Consider the following 12,114-nt stretch of genomic DNA (forward strand, 5'->3'; position numbering starts at 1 on the left):
AGGAAGTGGAAGATTGAAAACAGCATGATCATGTCATGGCTTATCAATTCCATGAACAATGACATAGGTGAAAATTTCTTGCTGTTTGGGACTGCAAAGGACATATGGGATGCAACCAAAGAAACTTACTCAAGTTCTGAAAATATTTCAGAACTTTTTCAGGTTGAATCAGCCCTACATGACTTCCGCCAAGGAGAGCAGACAGTTACTCAGTATTACAACACACTCACAAGGTATTGGCAGCACCTTGACTTATTTGAGACTCACTCATGGAAATGTTCTGATGATGCAGCAACATACAGGAAAATTGTGGAACAAAAGAGACTGTTCAAGTTTTTCCTAGGACTAAACAGGGAATTGGATGATGTTAGAGGCCGAATCATGGGCATTAAACCCCTTCCAAGTCTCAGGGAGGCTTTTTCAGAGGTTAGGTGTGAAGAAAGTAGAAAGAAAGTGATGATGGGATCCAAAGAGCAACCTGCCCCAACATTGGATGCCTCTACCCTTGCTGCTTGGTCATTTAATAGTAGTGGTAGAGATCGTCAGAAATGGGATAGGCCTTAGTGTGATTATTGTAAGAAACCAGACCATTATAAGGAGACTTGCTGGAAGCTTCATGGCAAACCGGCTGATTGGAAACCAAAGCCACGGGTTGACAGAGATGGCAGAGCACACGTGGCTACCAACTCTGAGAGCACATCTGTTCCCGAGCCGAGTCCATTCAACAAAGAGCAGATGGAGATGCTACAGAAACTATTAAGCCAAGTTGGCAGTGGCAGTACTACTGGTGTAGCCTTCACTGCTAATCGAGGAGGAATGAAGCCGTGGATAGTGGACACAGGTGCTTCTGATCACATGACAGGAGATGCTGCCATTCTTCAAAATTACAAGCCAAGTAATGGTCATTCATCCGTCCATATTACTGATGGTTCAAAGTCAAAAATTTCCGGGACAAGTTCTATAAAACTTACTAAAGACTTATATCTTGACTCTGACCTCCATGTTCCAAACTTGGATTGTAATCTTTTGTCCATTAGCAAATTGGCTCGTGATCTCCAATGTGTTACTAAATTCTATCCAAACTCGTGTGTTTTTCAGGACTTGAAATCGGGGAAGATGATTGGCAGTGCTGAACTGTGTTCCGGGCTCTACCTCCTCTCATGTGGCCAATTCTCAAACCAAGTCTCTCAAGCAAGTTGCGTACAGTCTCAGAGTATGTTAGAGTCTTTCAATTCTGTGTCAAATTCTAAGGTCAATAAAGATAGTGAGATTATAATGTTACACTATCGCCTTGGTCATCCTAGCTTTGTTTACTTTGCAAAATTGTTTCCCAAATTATTTATCAATAAAAATCCAGCATCTTATCACTGTGAAATTTGTCAGTTTGCAAAGCATACTCGAACAGTATATCCTCAAATCCCATACAAACCTTCGACTGTTTTCTCTCTAGTACATAGTGATGTGTGGGGTCCCTCCTGGATAAAAAATATTTCTGGCACTCGATGGTTTGTGACATTCGTTGATGATCATACACGGGTAACATGGGTTTTCCTTATGAAAGAAAAGTCAGAGGTCGGGCACATTTTTCAAACCTTCAATCTTATGGTTCAAAATCAATTCAATTCCAAAATTCAAGTCCTCAAGTCAGATAATGCAAAGGAATACTTTACTAGTAGTCTCAGTACTTATCTTCAAAATCACGACATTATCCACATAAGTTCTTGCGTTGACACCCCACAACAAAATGGGGTGGCTGAACGCAAGAATAGACATCTCTTGGAGGTTGCCCGGTGCCTTATGTTTTCCTCTAATGTTCCAAACTATTTCTGGGGGGAAGGTATTTTCACAGCTACCTATTTGATTAACCGTATGCCATCCAGAGTGCTTACCTTTCAATCCCCACGTCAACTTTTCTTAAAACAATTTCCTCACACCCGTGCAGCCTCTTCTGATTTACCACTCAAAGTATTTGGTTGCACAGCATTCGTTCATGTGTATCCTCAAAATCGTAGTAAATTTGCTCCTCGAGCAAATAAGTGCATTTTCCTAGGGTATTCTCCAACCCAAAAAGGGTACAAATGCTATTCTCCAACCAACAAAAGATTTTACACCACCATGGACGTCTCTTTCTTTGAACATGTCTTCTTCTATCCCAAATCTCATGTTCAGGGGGAGAGCATGAATGAACATCAAGTTTGGGAGTCTCTTCTTGAGGGTGTACCTTCTTTTCACTCAGAGTCACCAAATCCTTCCCAATTCGTGCCCACTGAGTTGTCCACACCCATGCCGTCATCAGTCCAGCCAGCCCAGCACACAAATGTTCCATCTCCCGTGACCATCTAGTCTCCCATGCCTATTCAACCTATAGCCCCACAACTTGCTAATGAGAACTTACAAGTTTACATCAGGAGGAGGAAAAGACAGGAATTAGAGCACGGATCACAATCAACATGTGGCCAATATATTGACTCCAATTCAAGTCTTCCTGAAGAGAACATAGGTGAGGATAGGGCTGGAGAGGTGTTAATTCCCAACATTGATGATTCTACTCTGCCGATTGCATTGAGGAAGGGTGTTAGGAGATGTACAGATCATCCAATTGGGAATTATGTTACGTATGAAGGGCTATCACCATCTTACAGAGCATTTGCTACTTCTCTTGATGATACTCGGGTTCCCAACACAATACAAGAGGCATTAAAAATTTCAGAATGGAAGAAGGCAGTACAAGATGAGATTGATGCACTTGAGAAGAATGGGACGTGGACTATCACAGATTTGCCGGTTGGGAAGAGGCCCGTGGGGTGCAAGTGGATTTTCACCATAAAATACAAAGCAGATGGATCAGTCGAGAGATTCAAGGCTCGTTTGGTAGCTAGAGGGTTTACACAATCCTATGGGATAGACTATCAGGAGACTTTTGCTCCTGTTGCAAAACTGAACACTATCAGGAATCTTCTCTCATTGGCTGTCAATCAAGATTGGTGCTTGCAACAACTGGACATAAAAAATGCGTTTCTGAATAGTGACCTAGAAGAGGAAGTCTACATGGAAATACCACCTGGTTTCGAAGAAAGTATGGCAAAGAATCAGGTTTGCAAACTCCAAAAATTCTTGTACGGCCTTAAACAATCTCCCCGAGCCTGGTTTGATAGATTCACAAAAGCAGTCCTGAAGCTGGGCTACAAACAAGGTCAGACTGATCATACTCTATTTGTCAAGAAGTCTCATGCCGGGAAAATGGCCATATTGATAGTCTATGTCGATGATATTATTCTATCTGGGAATGATATGGAGGAATTACAGAATTTGAAGAAGTATTTGTCAGAAGAGTTTGAAGTTAAAGACCTTGGAAATTTGAAATATTTCCTTGGTATGGAAGTGGCTAGATCAAGGAAGGGAATTGTAGTCTCTCAAAGAAAATACATACTCGATCTTCTTAAGGAGACCGGTATGCTTGGATGCAAACCAATTGATACTCCTATAGTCAGAAGAAACTTGGTATCGAGAAAGAAAGTACACCGGTAGATAGGGGGAGATATCAGCGGCTTGTCAGGCGCTTGATTTATCTCTCACACACTCGGCCAGATATTGGCTTTGCAGTGAGTGCTGTAAGTCAATTCATGCACAGCCCCACTGAGGAACACATGGAAGCAGTCTACAGGATTCTTAGATATTTAAAAATGACACCAGGGAAAGGTCTATTCTTCAGAAAGACAGAGAACCGTGACACTGAAGTATACTCAGATGCGGATTGGGCAGGAAACATCATTGACAGGCGGTCCACTTCTGGATATTGTTCTTTTGTCTGGGGAAATCTTGTTACCTGGAGGAGTAAGAAGCAATCAGTTGTAGCCAGAAGTAGTGCAAAAGCTGAGTACAGAGCTCTTGCACAGGGAATCTGTGAAGGGATTTGGATAAAAAGGGTTCTTAGTGAACTGGGACAAACGAGTTCATCTCCAATTCTGATGATGTGTGATAATCAGGCAGCTATAAGCATAGCAAAGAACCCCGTGCATCATGACAAGACCAAGCATGTTGAGATTGACAGACACTTCATCACAGAGAAGGTGACTAGTGAGACGGTTAAATTGAACTATGTTCCTACCAAGCACCAAACCGCTGACATCCTCACCAAAGCTTTACCTAGGCCTAACTTCGAAGACTTAACTTGCAAGCTGGGATTATATGATATATATTCTCCAGCTTGAGGGGGAGTGTTGAAATTTGGCATTCAAAGTTAGGGTTTTAATTTAGGAAAGTATTTTAGGAATAAAAAAGGAGAGATCATTTAGGATGATTCAGTTTCCTAATTTTAGGAGAGAATCAAGCTAGATTGATATTTTCTTATTCAGTCATTTGTGTATATATATGTGTATGGTGTGTATCTAAAAAATCAATAAAGGAATTCAGAAATTCTTCAGTTGTATTGCAAGCAAGTTAAACAGTTGCAAGCTGTCAAAGAATAAATCGAACACTAGGTAGTGTCAATGATTATTTGTTTGATACCCCGACTAATGAGAGCTTTGCAACTTTTTTTTTGCTTCTTTTTTTTCTTCTTCTTCCTTATAAGATTTTCATCTGTGAAACCATCTCCATGTAGCTCAGATTGAGATCGTCTCCTCAACCCAACCATGATCTTTGGCTCCTAAATCAATGTTATTAACTCAACTTGATTATCGAGTTAATCATAAACTTCCATTTCATATTTCTTCCAATCACTCACTCAGCCTTCCAAATCCCTATATTATTTAGCAGCAAGTGACAAACAAGCCATTTGAAGATTCTTACTATATAGCAGGAAAATGGATATGGACACAGAATTTCTTATAATAATAGTTGTGCAGTCCATGAATAGTTCACATAAATTATATGTGAGGAAGAAGATAACAATAAAAAGTCCTACTGCCATCTTATTTTCTTGACCAAGATGATATGAGCTTTCAAAATCAAATCCAATGATTTTAGATAGCCACTCATGTAGCATAGGAGTGGCGATATGTTTTTCCAATAAATATTTGAGGCTATGATGGTTAGTCTTAACCTTAAGTACCAACCCAACAAGTAACACCGCCACTTGAGAATGCCATAAAACCACTACAACATTTCTTTTTCATAGGTAGAAAGGGCTTGGTTTTCAGAGATAAGGTTTTGCTTACAAAGGCAATGGGTCTTCCTTCTTGCATGAGGACTGCACTTAATATGTTTCCAAAGGCATCACGTTATAACACAAAAATTTTATCAAAATTGGGCATTGTAAGATCTAGTATTGTACTCATAGCATGCTTGAGTGAGTCAAAAGCTTGTTGTGAGTCTTCCTTCTTGCATGAGGACTGCACTTAATTGGTTCCAGAAGCATCACATTCTACCACAAAAATTTTATCAAAATTAAGCATTGTAAGAACTAGCATTGTACTCATAGCATGCTTGAGCGAGTCAAAGGCTTGTTCTGCTTCAAGAGTCTAGTGAAAATTATCTCATTTAAGCATTGCGATTAATGGCTGACTAATCTTCCCATAATCTTGAACAAACCAACGACAGTAACCAACTATGCATGCAATTTTAGCAGGATCTACAATAACTCCATTTGACCACACAAACACTTAGCCAACTTTACATATAACTGATAATCTTTCAATACACCCAATACAGTACTCATATGGTGAGTGCGAGCATTCCAGCTACGACACTAACACAAGTTTATGAAGAAACAGTTTGAATACCTCATTTGAAGGCTTTGAAATGTAGAAGGTGCATTGGTTAGCACAAATGGCATAACTAAAAATTCATAATCACCTTCATGCGTCTGAAAAGCAATTTTATGAACATCATTGGAGTGTACTCTTATTTGATGGTATACAACCCGAAGATTTAGATTCAAAAGAAATTCTACACCATGAAGCTCATCCAGCAGTTCACCAATGGTTGGGATAGTTGTCCTTGATGTAACCCGTTTCAAGGATCGATAATCAACACACATTGACTAAGTATTATCCTTTTTTTTGACAAGCAAGACTGGAGAAGAAAATGAGCTCACACTGGGCCGAATAATTCTACCTTACAACAATTCCTCCACAAATCTTTTCAATCTCATTCTTTTGGGCATATGGATAATGACAAGGTCGTACACTAGTAGGATAACAACCAAGTTTCAGGGGATGATCCTAGGTTCTAGTGGGCCAAAGTTCCTTTGGCTTAGCAAAAATAGATTGGATTGTTCCAATACAACAACTAGTTGTGGTTGCTCAATGTCATTGAGTAAGATAACTTGGTTAGTATTTGGCTGATAGGAATTTGTAGAATAGGATTGTATGGAAAACAATTGTGCCAAGGCACCATGACTGGATTGCTTCAAGGTCTTTTGCATCCGTGTAGCATTGAGTACTCTTATAAGTCTAGATATTGCTCTCAGTAGCAGATGGTGCTTCCCCTTTAGCATAAATTCTATGCGAAGATTCTTAAAATCCAATGATAGAGTTCCAAGGCTATAGAGCCATTGTATGCCTAATTCCATATCACACCCTCATAATGCAAGCAACCTCATATCCATGAAAAAGTGGAGCCTTGCATGGTCCATGACAATCATTTGACGCAGGACATGAAGTAAAATGCAAGGAAAGCAGTGGTGTAATTGAAAGAACTCTAGGAATCCCTGTTAGAAACATTTACACGTCACACCCAAGTGCTCTTTGTATCACACAAAGAAAATAGTGACTACTGGAAATTTTATCATTTATTCATTGATTATTTTCAAAAGACAAATCAACTACTATATATAGACCTTTTCTAGGGACTTATAACTCCTTGGAACTAGTCAAATAGTAGTAATGCAACTTGAAAATAACAAAAACTTGGACTAAATACTAGACCATATTAAAGACTCTTGGAAAATGACAATATTAATGAATGAATATAGTAACATATGACCATTGACTAGGCCTATAATTTGATTTATGAAGAGGACTTTCTAGGTTGAACTCATATTGAATCATAGAAAATGCCAACTAAGCCCATTATGATCTAGAGAGTGCCAAATTAAAGTTTAGGCGTTGGAGCCCACTCCTTTATGCCTTAGATAAACTTTTAAAGGTGTCTACCCCTTGTCTCCATCAACTCCCCTCGACTTAGGAAAACTCAACCTTGACCAAGGCATGAAATTTCTCATAATGGCCTCAATTTTTGTTGGAATTCTCCATCTATGTGATCCTTGTGCAATCTGAAAGTGACCTCCCTCTCCATTTGACATGATACTTTTGATAGCCTCCTCCTTTAGTTGAAACAATTTGGTGATATCTCCAATAATGTCACAAGTTTCATGTCTTCTTTCAAGCAATCCTCAAGCCTGTTCATAGGGTATTGTGGTGCTTGAATTACCTCTTACTCTGCATTTTCTTGGTTGTTAGCCTGAGATGTTTCCTCTTACTCAACATGTGATGACTTATTAGCGAGCTGAGATATTCGTGTCTCAACGTTACTTAACTGAATATGGAGGCTATCAAGATGATCCACCATCCGAATCAATATCTCATCACACTAGCTATCAGTTAGTCTTCCTCTAAAACTCCTTCCAAATCGTGTAGCATAATCTCACCCTCACTTTGATACCAAAATCAATGTAGGACAAGAAGTAAAATATATAGAGAGTAGTGGTGTAATTGAAAAAACTCTAGGAATCACTCATAGAAACATTTAGACTTCACACCCAAGTGCTCTTTGTATCACACAAAGCAAATAATGGCCACTGGAAATTTATCATTCATTCATTGATTATTTTCAAAGACAAATCAACTACTATAAATAACTTTTCTAGGGACTCATAACTCCTTGGAACTATTCATATAATAGTAATGCAAGTTGAAAATAACAAAAACTTAGACTGACTACCATACCATATTAAAAACTCTTGGAAAATGACAATATTAGTGACCAAAAATAATAACTTATGACCATTGACTAAGCTTGGAATTTGATTTCTAGAAAGTACTTTATAGGTTGACCTCGTATTTTTTGATAAGTAAAAAGGAGAATATATTAAAAGCGCTTGTAAAATGGCGTAACAGTGTACACAGAGTATACAAAATATGCCAAAGAACAAGCAAAAAGAAGAAAAGGAAAAAAGGGAGCCAACACCAACCACCCTAACTAACTGACCATCCCTAAGAAACTTGAAGCCCCTCTTAACCCAAACACAAACCAAAACTCTCGACCAACCTCACAAAACAGAATTTGAATCCCAAAAACTCCTTCCCCTTCCCTTGATAGTGATTGAGGACTAATTCAATGAACACTTTAGTTTACGGATTTCTCGTTCAAGACCGGAAACTAAGGGAATACTCTTTTTTCCACCTAAAACCTTGACCTCATGCCCTTTTCTTGACTCAAATTTCTTTAGCAAGGAACTAATCTCCTTTTTAAACTCCTCCATAGGTAACCCTTAGAAGCTACTGAAATTGACAAAATTTGTGGGAAGGCTATCAAGAACCCCTCCCCTCCTTCGGGACACAAGCAATCACTAAGGCCTTCTCAGCATTTTCGGGAAACTCTAGCAAATTGCCATTTCGTAGCAACATGGTAATTGATCGGCTCGCCGATCCATAGTCCCCAAAGAAAAGAGTGAGGAAGGTCTTAGATACCTATTCGCTTTCGCCACGAGAGCTTTGTCGATGAACGCTACATATGAGCTCGCTGAAATCGACACTAGCACCACCTCAAGCCATACACCCCTATCTTCGATGCAACTGTATTGCGTCATCTCCTTGAAATTTATAGAGAAAACCATCCCTTTAAGAAGCCCTAGAGAGCCCTTCTCTCTCTCAGCCAACCACTAAGCAACGACCCTCATTTTTATCCTTTAAACCCATTAAAGCCACCCCCTTTGAAGTACAAGACTTACCCTGGGCTTGGCCTACTCTTAAATCATCCTCCACTTCATTAATAGAATTTGAATGAGCCTCTGAAGCTTCTGACCCACTAAGGCTTTTAGCCTGATGAATTGCACTGTCACTGGGACTTTGGTTCCCTTTAACCACTTATGGCCTAACCTTTGGGTTCCTAAGCTAGCCCCACTAAAGACACCCTTAGCATAGTGATTTTCCACCAAATAGGGTCTTCCTACAGCACCCGTACATCTCACACTACTTCCTTGGACATCCTCTTTTCCTACAGCATTTGCATGACAGAGATTTGCCTCCTTCCCTACCCAATGATGAAAATATCGGTAATTACAGATATATCGGTACTTGGATTTTATGAATATATCGAATATATCGGGGAAATATCGATAAATATTTTGACACAAAATATTTTTATTAAAAAATATTGATAACTTTATTTATGATTTTATATTTGTCTTATATTTAATTAGTATACAAAATATATTATAAGATAATTAAAATTAACTTATTTATAATAATTTTATTTTAATTAATTTATAAAATATATTATAACATATAAAATATATATATGTATAATAATCATATATATAAACAATTCTAAGCACATATATACCATAAAATAAGTTTGACTTAATGGTAGAAGTCATTTGTTTTAAACCTAAGCATCTGAATTCAAGTTCTTATCTTATATGAGATTTTTTCAATTTGTGTAAATAAGAGCACAATCCCACATTGAAACTTTAAGAGATTGCAAAGCTTTATAGCCTATATTTAAGGTGCTACCTTATACAACACTTGACCACAATAGATGGGTGGGTTGGGCCTAAGTCTGCCTTTAGCCCATTGTACTCAAGTTAAAAATTTACATTTATTAAGTCGTTGGACTTCATCCATCTTTTGACCCATTAGAGAAGATTAAAAAGTCATCATGTATAGGTTGGTTGGATTGATCCAACATTGGCCCATTGAACAAAGTTAAAAAGTTTTGGCCATTAGACATCATCGATATATCGCTGAAATTTCAACAATTTTTTCCATCTAGGGCCAATTTTTTGTTTATGTCGCCGATTTATCGAAAATCATTGATATATCGTCAATTTTTTCAAATAAAATTAGATATTTCCATCAGTCGATATATTTTATATATCGTATCCATCTTCTTCAATACACGATATATCATCAACAATGCACGATATATCGCCGATATATCCTAATATTTTCGTTCTTACTCTTGTTAGAGCAGCCTTGTCACATTGTTGCAGCATGTCAACGCTTGCAAGTTGTTGGGAGGGCCCTTCCTTTCCTACTCCCACCTCGACGCATGTATCACCCTCCACATCTCCTCCTACTTTTAGCCTGTGTGATCTACTGTAACTACTTTTTTACACCACCAAAGAAACACTAGTTGGAGCTTCCCACCACAACTATAAAGAGAAACTAAAAGATCCTACTACCACTTGAAGCGAGTTTGGCTTGACTCTCCCATTGGGCCTAACTAAAATCCTCACCCACTAGAGATGAGATAAAAATACAGTGTCTTCATCCACAACAATAAATCCCCTGCAATAGTCCCCTATTTTCTTAAGCATCTCCCAATTCCAAAAATGCAAAGGGAGACCCAACACCCTCACTCAAACGTCCTTAGCAAATCTCCCCTTAAGCAAACACCTAGCTTTAGGAGTCCACCTTACCAAATGCAACACCTTGTCCTTTAGTCTTCTAGTTCCTCTTTCGAGCACCCTCTTTGCCTTAGAGTTGTCTTCGAGGTTAAGCAAAAATAAAGTTCCCCCAAACACTAAGATCTTCACCCCCCCTCCCCTTTAAGGACCATAGGCCAGTCACCACATTTTTTAGTGAAAAGATATTTAGAAACGGGTCTAAAACCTTTCCCAACCATCCTATCAGACACTTTCTTAGCTGCTCCTCCCTACTCTTCACCTCACTCCCCCCTAACTGTAACCAAATGGCATCACCCACCATACTTGGAAACTTCCTAACCACCTCTGCATAAGTCTCATTAACAAGTCTCTCATTTTGAAAACTCCTCTCTTTTGAAGGGGAAACCACTCCCCTAAACTCATTTGAGGAGATGACTCCTAGAATATGAAGCTTCTTCGCCAAAATGGACCACCCCCCTTAGAAGCCCTTCCCTTTAGGGAAGATCAATGAGAACCTCATTGCCTCTTCAGTCACTACTAAACAAAATAATAACCTCTCTGCCCATTCAACCTACGCTCCAACATGAACCTCTTCCCAAGCTTGACTCCACCTTACCAAGTCTTCATCCCTACAACAATGTTCCACCCCTTCCAACAAATAGCGTAAGCCTAAATCTCCAAACCTAATCCACGTAGAAAGACCTTTTCCTCTTGCCTCAATAACACCTCTCAAATTCCTCCCCACCACTTCTACCGACAGATTGAATGACTTGGATTCCATTGCAAATCGACAATAGCCACCCCTCGTTGACATTTCATCCTTGCAACCTTGAACCTATATTGAATTATGTAAGATCCCAACTAAGCTCATTATCATCCAGAGAGTGCCAAATTAAAGTTTGGGCCTTTGAAGCACATTCCTTTGCACTTTTGATAAACTTTTAAAAGTGGTTGCCACTTGTCTCCATCATTGTCTACAAATAGCAAAGCTAATTATTTTGGCACCATTAGTAACAATTACCAAAAAGGGGTTGGATTATTGAACAACACACCTTGCTCTTTTTGCAACATTTGGGTCAAGGAAGTTGTGTGTGCTACCTAAGTCACTAAGGACAGTCACTAGCTTTTGTTTGATGTACACATGCACCCACATTATGTGGTAGGAATTAGAACCAACCAAATTGCATAAAATCCTAATTTAATCCTATTTTAATTCCAACTAAATTTCAACTAATATTAATCCTAATTTAATTCCAAGTAATACTAATCCTACTTTAATTGCAACTAAGACAAATTCCCTTTCTTGATATATATCTTTAGAGATTCATCCTCATCATAACCACTTGGATTGCTACCACTGAAGTAAGGAAAATCAAGCTTAGTGTATTTGGTTCAAACAAAATTATACCAAATTGTTGACATGGACTGGTGTGGCTCAAAGCATCTCCATGATCTCTTTCACCCGATTTGCTAACCAGTTGATTATATTTGAGATTCATTGCTATCACAAGTTGAGATATCTCTTTCAAGGTCGTTACTTGCTTTTCAAAGTTTTCATTCAG

This window comes from Vitis vinifera, chromosome 1 (genome assembly GCF_030704535.1).
Source record: "Vitis vinifera cultivar Pinot Noir 40024 chromosome 1, ASM3070453v1".
In the NCBI taxonomy this organism is placed as follows: domain Eukaryota; kingdom Viridiplantae; phylum Streptophyta; class Magnoliopsida; order Vitales; family Vitaceae; genus Vitis; species Vitis vinifera.